Source organism: Lacerta agilis, chromosome 7 (genome assembly GCF_009819535.1).
Source record: "Lacerta agilis isolate rLacAgi1 chromosome 7, rLacAgi1.pri, whole genome shotgun sequence".
In the NCBI taxonomy this organism is placed as follows: domain Eukaryota; kingdom Metazoa; phylum Chordata; class Lepidosauria; order Squamata; family Lacertidae; genus Lacerta; species Lacerta agilis.
Genome location: NC_046318.1, coordinates 34,970,081 through 34,981,047, shown reverse-complemented (window position 1 = coordinate 34,981,047; position 10,967 = coordinate 34,970,081).

The following is a 10,967-nucleotide window of genomic DNA, read 5'->3' as shown; positions in this document are numbered from 1 at the left end:
ATACCCTTGTCATTTGGGGGGTGGGTGCCGGGAATTTCCCCTTCAAATGCAAAAATAAAATAAAAATCTGTTGGAGTAAAAACGTTTCCTGGAACAATAATCTGTATTACAGCAAAGGTCAAAAGCAAACATTATCCTGGTGTCTAAACTCTAAATAACGATGTTATGAGTTATGATGGTATTACAGTTCCATATGAGTTGTATATTTAGATCTCTTATGTTCCAGTCATATTGCTGTTCTGAGACAGCATGAACTTGCATGCTGCATTCCTTCTCATATTCTCTCCAGTTCATTTGTATTGAAAACAGGTTTTCAGAGGTGGTTCTTGCAATGCTGACCGATTAGCTTTTCACCGCTTTCCTCTTTGCTCTTGTAGCACAGTTCTACAGCAGCAGCTGCTTTCTTCCACTGTGCAGTTTAGTGGACTTGGGGAAGACATTGTGTCCTGATAAATGGCAACCTATACAGTGGTACCTCAGGTTACAGACGCTTCAGGTTACATACTCCGCTAACCCAGAAATAACGCTTCAGGTTAAGAACTTTGCTTCAGAATAAGAACAGAAATCGTGCTCTGGCGGCGCAGTGGGAGGCCCCATTAGCTAAAGTGGTGCTTCAGGTTAAGAACGGACCTCCAGAACGAATTCAGTTCTTAACCCGAGGTACCACTGTAGTCATATACTCCATAAAAGCATGAAATTATTAGATCTGCCTTTGCCCTTACCGTTGCTAGGCCTTCATCTCCTAGCAAGCCAACCTCTCATCAGCTAGAGCAGCAACCACCAATGAATACACTTTCCCTCAAACACATCTGAGCTAAGCAAGCAGTCCAGCTGGAAAAACTGCCCACTAGGAGCAGCTATTTTATCTCTTGCTGCTGACAGCCACCTAGCAAATACCTGAGTGTGGATGAGCAGACATAATTGCAGCACTGATGCTGGCCTTTTGTTTCCGCTCTGAATGGTCCTGAAGCAAGTGACCAAGCTTGTTCAGGAGGTGGGGAAACATTTTAAGTGTAATCTAACACCATCTGCTCTGGAGGATCTTCTGGCCCAAAACTGCTTAGGACAATAAGACAGATGAATGAGTGGCTTCTGCTCTATGTATTTCCAAGTTTCAGTTTGGCATTTGGGGGCAATTGCTCCTTGAGGTGAGCAGAACCCATGTATTACATGAAGGAATGGGTACATTTCAACTGAATGGTTCCATTGAAAATCCTTTTTGAATTGCCTTTATTGCTCTGTTATTTGTACTTCATAGGATGGACATATCTTATTGCCACAAAGATCTGTGTGTTATATTCAGTCACATTTTTGGGCATTTTAACTGGTTGCCTAAATGGTCTGCTCATATGTTCAGTGTAATAAAAGAGCTTATGCAAGACTTCACAACAACCTCCAACATACATAGTCTGCTAGAAAGCAGAAGCCCCTGTTCACAGTTGCTGTTGAGTTCCTCCCATGTGACACTGCTCATGCCAATAGATTACTCCTGCAAGCTGTTAATTTGAGTCATGTTTAAATTGCATTTAATGCATAGTGCTTTCTTAGATTGACAGTTTATAACACTGAAGGAAAGGGACACTCTAAAGTTATGGGAGAACTAAATCAATCAAGCTGCTCAGCATTTGTTTTAACCTGGTGAGGTAATTTCCTAAAGTTTTCTTACTATTCTATAAACAAATGGCATAGATTACATATCCACATTTTTCTGCTGTTGAAACATTAGCAGAAATAAAATAATAAACAACTTCTGGGAGGGTTGGTGGAATACTTATGGTTGGTTATGATGAAAAACACTATTGCCTCTGCACTAGCATAGCTTGGTTAATAACTGCAGTTTAAGCATGCTAATATAAGCAGAAAAAGCTATTGTAGATTGGCAGGAAAAATAGTGGTGTAAAATCAGACTGTTAACAAGTTCATGATAAAAATAAGACTTACTAATTTGTAATGGAGAAAGCAAATAAGTCTGTAACATAGGAAGTTGGCTTATACTGAGTCCATCTAGCTCAGTATTGTCCACACTGACTGGCAGGGACTCTCAAGGGTTTCAGGCAGGGGTCTCTCCAAGCCCTGGAGATGCCAGGGTTTGAACCTGGGAACTCCTGCAGGCAGGGCTCTACCACTGAGCTCTGGCCTTCCCTGGTGGGAGTGCATCACTTTAAAACAAAACTACTGGTTTCATTTTTCTGAGGGCAATAGCTGTATTTTATTTGTGTCCTTCCACTAGATAGGTTTCGAGAAAGCAAATGTGAACTGCAGTGGTGATTTCTGAGCTTACACAATGAGTAGAATGTGGTATAAGAAACAAAGGGAACAATCCATTTTGAAGGACCTCCACATATAGACAATAGGATCCAAAAGCCCGAGACCCCAACAGGTCAGTATGTGGTGCCTCTGGCAGTCTAGCACCTGCATACTTCATGTTGGTTGCAGTCCCAGCAGAGGGCCTCTGTAGCCAGTGTATCCAACCACTTACTGCTCCTTCCTTTCTAAGATGTGGTCTGGAAAGCCTGAGACCCTTAGAAACCCCTTGTCTGTTATATTTCCAATGGGCTGCGAGCACACAAAAGCTGAAGCAGACAGCTGTGCACCTGTGCTGCTGTTCCTTCAGAGGGATGGGCTAGACTTCTTTAAACTAGTCTACCCCCTTGCAGCACTATGGTTTCAATAATAAAGGGACTTTTGTTTTCAAAATTGGATTATAGGCCTTTAATAGATTTCTTCTGTTGTTACAGCAAAAGCACCTGACAGTGCTGCTGAGATGTGCCTGCCTCGTTTCTTTGCTGCCTTTAATAGGCTATGAAATAACACCTGCACGTTGGATATTTTCAAACCTGGTGTACTCAAGATTAGAGAGAGATAGCTTACATGCACAATAGAGAGTAACAGTGATTCTGGCATATCAGTCCACGGGCAATTGACGTATTTTCCTTTCTTCACCTGTGCAGATAGTCCAGTACTATAAGCCTGGCTTGCAATCATAGCAACAAAGTCTCCCTGAATTTTTGCCTTCTTTGAGGCCTTCCCCTTACATTTTTTGTTTTATATCTTCATTAAGCAGACACACAAGCAACAAATGTTCTTAACAGGCCCACTGTTCAAGTGCAGTTACATGACCAGCTAAGACTGGCTAATTGTTGTCAGATGCTTCATACGTTTAGATCTTCTAAAAGTAACATCCTACATCTGCAGAAGATGTTTACTCAAACCCAGCTTTCTCCTGTGGTGAATATAGTATTTTTGAATTAGGAAAGGTGGTGGTGCAGCTCTGAGTCCATTCCACAGCCTAAGTAGGAGCAGCAAAAAGAAGGAAGTTGGGGCAGCTCTTTCAAAACTCTTCCAGATTGGGCTGCTGAGGGGGCAGGGAGAAGGAAGAAAGACCAGATCAGTGTCTGTAAGGGTCAGAACATTTTTTTTACAGTGATGTAGAGAAGGAAGACCCTAGCAAGACTGATAATTCATATGAGGCTTGAGGTATTTCCCCTAATGTTTGAGTACATTGCATATTTTCTAACTCGAGGCAAGTGATTCTTGGAGAGGGAGGAATTTCAACCAGAATTTACTTACTCCCCCCCCCCCCCTTGTAATTCTGTCCATTCTGTTCTGGTCCCAGGAGATCAAGTCCTGCAAACCCAGGGAAGTCTTTTTGTTTTCAAAATCCCCAGGTTATCTTTCAATATTCATGTCAAGGTGCTTATCTCCATATGAACTCTTACTGCTGAACTTTGCAGAACATGCAGTTTTTCGTACAAATTCATTTCTTAAATGTGTAAATATTGGAACTGTTAAGTGAAACCAAAATACCAGCAATATATTGACTGTGAATTCCAGTAAGGAAGGGTCTTCAGCTATATAACTTTCAAATTTTAAGCTAAAATATGGTCACATCAGCAATTGCTAATATTGTATCTTTGAATGCTACAAAAATATATATGAAAGACATGCTCTTTGACAAAGATGGGATAGACCTTAAAATGACAAAATACTGTAGAGTTTGATGTATTTGGAGAATAGTCCAAACTCTTTATGCCAATAATGGGATGGGGCAGAAATTCTTATAGAATTTTGTACTACTACATATTGGGTTAAATAATTTTTATAGTGGTGATGGAGTGCCATGAAATTAATACTTAAAATCCAGATTGCTGTAGTTTACACTTTTCTGTATGTTTCCAACTGAGTGTGCATTATTTGTATTAAGCACACAACAGAATGAATTATCCAAAGTCCATTGATTTTAAATGTGTTTTGGTTTGTTAAAAAGATTATAGTAATTTCTTGCACATTTTTTGAAAAATTGTATAAGGATTTATGTATCTGCTTCTAGATACGGTGTGTAAATAAAAAAAAACATTCACAAAAAATAATTGTGGTGTATATTTTAGTAAAATGTCGATAATCATACAGTAAAGTTAATATCTGAAAACTCTTACCAGTTTTCCTCATTTGCTGGTTCCAGGTTGCTTCTACAAATGGAAAAAACCCTTCTCATTTAATGAATTCCAAACCTTTTACAGATTCACATATGCGCAGGCAAAGTAGGTGTAATTTTTAAAAAGGACAACATAGTAGGAGCTAAGAGGCAAGTTAGTGGAACTCTACAAGACTTTAGTACAGGAACACCATATTATTCCTTGCTAAAGGCACTCTGCTATCTGAGTTTGCTATCAGTTTTGAAGTGTGGCAGGGCCACTCAAAAATAAAATTGTATATATACAATAGGTGTGATAAAGTATAAAAGTATATGTTAATTAAAGTAATTTAAAATATGAAAACCCCCAAAACAGGACATGGGCCTCTAAGAGTCAAGAGCTACAGAAACTGGAAGAAAAAGTGAATTGGACTGCACAAACACCAAAAAATAAGTATCCTAGAGAGATGATTGGAGATGGATTCTGTTAACTTTTTTTTTTTAAGAAGCCCTTCACACTCATATACAGAGATATTTCAGGTATAATGAAAGGGGTGGAACACACTCTTTCACCTGCCTCACCTGCTATATAGCTGTGAAATGGCATGTAAGCAGCTAGCGCTATATGGTACAGCAGCGTGGGAAAGAAAAAGTGTTCTAAGAAGTTAAGAGCCCTTCTGGATCAGACCAAGCCCCATCTAGTCCAACATTCTGTTATCACACTTCTCTATGAGAAACCCTGGAAGCAGGACCCGAGTGCAACAATGGGAGTCCACTTACAATTCCCAGAAACTATATTCACAGACACAACTGCCTCTGACAGTGGAAGCAGGGAACATACCCATGATTCTGAAACTTCCTCCATCTGAAGCCTGAATAGCGCGCACACAAATTGCTACAGGATGGCTGTAACATCCTCCTGGGGGTTGAGAGGATACACCGCAACATTTTATTGTGGTGGTTCCACTTCTTGTTATTAGGCCACAACAAAAAACATGATAAACATGTTGGTGGAACTTTCTAGGGGCCTATTTGTATCATTGCACTTAAGCTGATAAAGGACCATGTAATAGGGAGAGAGGTGTCTTCACAAATGTGGTCGCAACTGATTTTCAAAGGGACTGCATTGCCAAGCGTTTAGGGATATCAGTATAAGAAAGGCAGAAAGCCAACAGTGCAAGTATCTACATGTATACACTGCGGTAAGCCCCATTGAGTTCAATGAGCCTCCCAGGGTAAGTGTGTATAGGATTTCAGTCTTAATCTGCAATGCATCCAATTATGCATACTCAAGTTCTGTCGATTCTAGTGGGAAGTAAAGGTTTGCCGTGTTGCAGAATTGGTTTTCTTTTAAAAGCCTTTTAATTATAGCTGCATCGTGGAAGAAACAGTAGTGTGAAGAGGAATATAGATGAGACGGCCTCTTTGGCAGGCTTGGTTGGATGTTATCGAATGCAAATTACCGAAGCAGGCTAAAGTAGCCCTCTCCCAACACCAATTCATGTGGGTGGCAGAGGTATTTCAGTTTGAAGGGGAGGGGTGATTTTAGATGTCCCCATTAAAAATCTATGGTAGAGAATTCGTTTCCCAAAAAATTACTATATGTTGGGGATTAAGATCTCAGCAGCTTTGCAAAATGTGGGAACCCATGATTTGCTCACCTAGGTTGAAACCCTTTGGGCAACTTGGTCCTGTCATCCTTGCCATTAATTCGTCAGTTTCACTGTATTGAATTGACATATACACATGTGCCACTACTGGGCTTCCTATTTTTCCTTCTAAGATTGGCAGAGAACCAACCGTGAATGCTCTACAAAGAATAATAAAGTTCAATCTCTTTCAAAAGAAATATTTCAACTAACTTACAGTAGAAAAAAACAGTGTCACAAATCCCAGCGAAGGCATATGCAAATCATTAAGTGTTGTCAGTTTAAGTAATTGGGACTCTATGTTTGAAGACTAACAATCCGATAAAACCAACAACCATTGTTCTGTAACTAAGGCTCCTACTTCATCTCAGTATCTTGGAAATGTATATATATTCTGCTCTGTCCCAATGCATACCAACCCACAGGTGGCTTTTTTAATAATAAAAAACCCACCTCAAAGTGAGTTCATGGTGTAAATGGCAATTCCTTTAATTGTTTAGGAACAAGCTGAAAGATAAGAAGCCAGGAAGACATGAATGGTCAGCTCTTTCAATATGGAAAGATAAACAAGGAACCACTCTTTAGGATCATGCTTTCTCCTGGTGGGTCTTGTACTATTATGTGCTCGTGTGATACCAAAATAGAATTGGCGCAGTAGCTTTCAAACATTAACAATGACTCATGACAGATTTATGCAGGTGGTTCAACAGCATAACGTATGAGCAAAATAAAATACGAAACTTGTTTCATTGTGGCCATTACTGTTGTGGGGAATGGGGGAAAGTTGAGAGAAGAAAGCAAAGAAAAGGAACATTATCACATTTTTGGATCAACATGCATAGATTTGCTGAGCTGGAAATAGGGATGCATAGTCTATTCTCTCTTTATTCTTGAATACTCCTTAATACAATACTGGTTATGACCACGCTCCTCTCACCTGTGGCATCTTAATGGCATGCAGCAGGAAAAGAATGGTGAATGTACATTACATAGACATTTTTGTGTAGTAAGCTGCCGTGCAGGTAAGGCCTCAGGAGGGCAGTTCAATGAATAAGCAGTATAACTGCTGATGAAATTTAATGGTAACACACATAACTTTGCCCTATTGGGTTATGAATTATATTTTGTCATTCAAAGCATCATTGCATTTTTTTAAAAAAATGGAACTATACACAATGTTTTAAGTATGGTCTCACTTAAGTCTTGTACAAAGGCATTTTTACAATATTTGCAGTTTTATTACTAATATCCTAATGATCCTGAAAAAATGAATTTCACTGCCCCCCCCCCCCCGCTGCACAGAGTCAATGATTTAAATGAGTTCTCCAGCACAAACTCAAGATATCTTTTACAACTGGTCACCAACAGCTCATAGCCTATTAGTGCATATGTAAAGATGCAGGGGAGAGAGGATTTTGCAATAACATCTATCACTTTACTTGCATTGAACCACATTTGCCATTTTATTGCCCATTCACCCAATTTGGAGAGATATTTTAGAGCTCTTTGCAAGTCCTTTTAGTTTTTACCACCCTGAATAGTTTCATGTGATCAACCAACTTGGCCACTTCACTGCTCATCCCTGACCCCAGATCATATATGAGCAAGCCAAGAAGCTTCAATCTCAGGCCATTTATTCCTATTATTTGTTTTCTAGTATATAACCAGTTTACTGATTCTCAAGAGGATCTGTTTAATCCCATGACTGCTAAATTCACTCAGGAGTTTTTAGTGGGAGATGTAAAGCACCATCAAGAAGCAGCCACATTCCAGTCAGTAGGAATTGGGGTGTTCCACTGGTAGCTAAATCAAGTTGCTACAAATGAAAAAATATATATAATAATTTAGAGCACTTGTGTAAATAGATCACTGCCATCCTGGATTCCAGAATATTACTTATTTTATTCCAGGTATTCATATACCGCTCAGTATTCAGAATTTCAGTTAGCTGCAGGATGGAACACTAAGGGGGACACAATGGCACCCAGTACTGTCAGGGCCATTGGCACCTCTACTCTCTGCTCAGTGTCATTCTGGGGAATTAAAAGGGGCTTATCCTTTAGGTTGCTTAAGTGGGATTAGTGCTGCTACCATGATAGCACATCCATGAGACAGTCGGTGGAGAGGGCCAAGAGTTTATGAGAGGGATGGAGATGCAAATAGCAGGATAGGGGCGGTGCTGGAAATTGCTCACATGATTTCCCAGAGAGGTTTGGGCTAAAGGGGCAATTGGTCCATGTAGAGGAGCTCTAGATTGGATTGATGGGCTGTGGCATGCCCATACCAGCCCAAGCAGGCCCTGTTTGCTGCTGCCCCCTATTACATGCTGGGTCGACATTTGGTGGAACCTCACCATGGGTTACAGAACCTGGGATTTTGGCCCTGAGGTCCAACCTAGCTGCACCATTGAGGATTGCTTGGTTAGTTTTAAGGGGTAACTCTTCCACAAAACCAGGCTGCGAAAAAGGGACAAAAAGGAAGTTGTGTGTGAGAGAGTGTGTGCTCTGCTGGAATGTGCCCTTTGAGAACCTAGCAAAATTTCAGCCACCACAGTTGCCTGACACACAAGGAAAAACAAAGATAAGCCGGAGTTGTCAAACCTTGTGATTCATTCCATTATTTTCTGACAAAAGGTCACTCGACTTTCCATTCCCAACCCTACCTCCCTTTCAATGGCCCATGTAAAAGTCCCTTGCCCTAACCCCAGTTTCAGCGACTGCAATGAGTTACTAATTCTCCAGGGTGCTTCCTGGCTTATCAGCGAGAGGACTGAGGTGTGGCAGTCTAGCTGGCACTCAGTGTAGGAAAGCGTATTTCCTCTTCCCACGTTAGTGGATGGGCAACTGCTGGACATTAGTGTGGAAGTGTAGAACTGTGCCAAAGTTAAGTGCTTGGAAGTTTCACTGATTTCAACAGAAGCGTCAAGTACACTGACACGAACAGGGCAGTAAGATGGGGTTTGCATGCTGTAAAGAATGGGACCAGTAGTGGGGAACCTCAGCTCCAGGAGCCAAATCGCAGACCCCCCCCCCCCGGCCTCTGTCTGGTCCTTAAAACTTTCCCTGGCCATCCTGCCTGCCCCCCCTCCCCACAAGCCAACCCCTCACTGGCTCTGCTTTGCACCCCCAGCGCATTTGCCAGGCTGGAAAGTTTCTTGAACTCTGTTGTCAATGCCTCTTGCTTGCTTGTGTGTGTGTGTGTGTGTGTGTGTGTGTGTGACAGAGAGAGAGAGAGAGAGTTTGCCTTTGTTGCTCCACCATGGGTATGTGGCCCTTGGAAGGTTTCCAAGAAGGAAATGTGGTCCCCACCCCTGGAAAAGAGGAGCAACAAGGCATTGGCCACTTACTACAGGACACTCCACTTATAGCATACATGCTCACTCTTAATACCTGTGTGTGCTCGACAAAACCAGGCTATCCTGAGATCGATAGTACTTACAAGGCAGCGTCTGATGCCCCTATAGTGTGCTTTCACTATATTTTGAATACCATTTTAATCTGGCCAGATATGCTTATAAGGGAGGTGTGTGTGTGTGTGTGTGTGTGACCTTAAATTGGCCAAGTCAGTGAAATACATCCTTTGTCTACAACAGGTGTTTTCATATTTTATATTTTTGTGCATGCTTAAGGATTTCCCGTGCAGGCATTAAAAGAGGGAAGGGATCTCCAGGGAAAGAAATAAAATCCCTCCCACGCCTCAAACTTCCATTAAGTCATGAGGGTGTGCACAGCTTCCTTATATTATTCAAGCGGCATGAAGGTTTCAATAGCTCAGCCTAATTTATCTCCCATAAAAAGGCTTGGGAAGGGGGCCTAATGCAACCGACCTCAATTCTCTGTTGGTTGTTCAGAAAATTACATGCTTTGTGTACAGACAGAGCTAAGGTGCTGCATTTAGTAAGTTCAGTATCTGGAGTGCTGGGACAAATTTTGGCCAGACTCGTCCACTTATTTTTTTCTGTGAATGATGGTGGTGGTGATTTACAGTGGTACCTCTGGTTACAAGCAGGATCCGTTCTGGAGCCCTGTTCGTAAACCTGAAAGGTCCGCAACTTGAAGCGCCGCATCTGCGCATGTGCACGACACGATTCGGCGCTTCTGCGCATGACGTCATTTTGTGCATCTGCGCATGCGCGAACTGCCAAACCTGGAAGTAACCTGTCCCAGTACTTCCGGGTTCGGCGCTTTTGTAACCCGTGACGAACGCAACACGCAGCGTTCGTAACACGAGGTACGACTGTATTTAAATACTTATACCCTCTACTTTCATAAAAAATATAACAAGGCAGCACACAACATAAAACCATGCAATAACATCTACAAAAGTTTAAATATCAACATCTATGAACCATAACACAAACAGATAAAATTTAAAAAATATAGAGCACACACATCTGAATCCTAGAAAGCCACTTACGGTTTAGACAATACTGTGTTAATGGTCTGAGTCAGCTTACAGCAGCTTCCTGTGTACTTGTGCTGTTTATACACCTGAGTCACAGTTGAATATAAGACAATTCACAATGTACATATTATGAAATAACCTCAGTCCTGGTGGGCACTTTGCTCTGCTTGCTGGTTAAAAATACAACTGGCATTCTTTTTAAAAAAAATAAAAATAAATCACAGACAGTAATTTATCTTCAGCTTATCTCTATTCCATTGCCACTCTTTCATCTCTTTGAACTTTGTGCCATATAACATTTTTGAGTGGTTTAGACTCAGTTTCAGTCTTTATCAGTGTCCCCTCTCTTTCAATCCTTCCATATATTTAGTCCTTGCTATTACCTGCACATGTTCCAAAACTAGACAAGCGGCTGTGGAGAACAAAACAATTTCCAGCCTCTTTAGTATTACTCCACCTGGTGGAAATTCTTCAGTAATGTAATATTCGATCCAACTGAA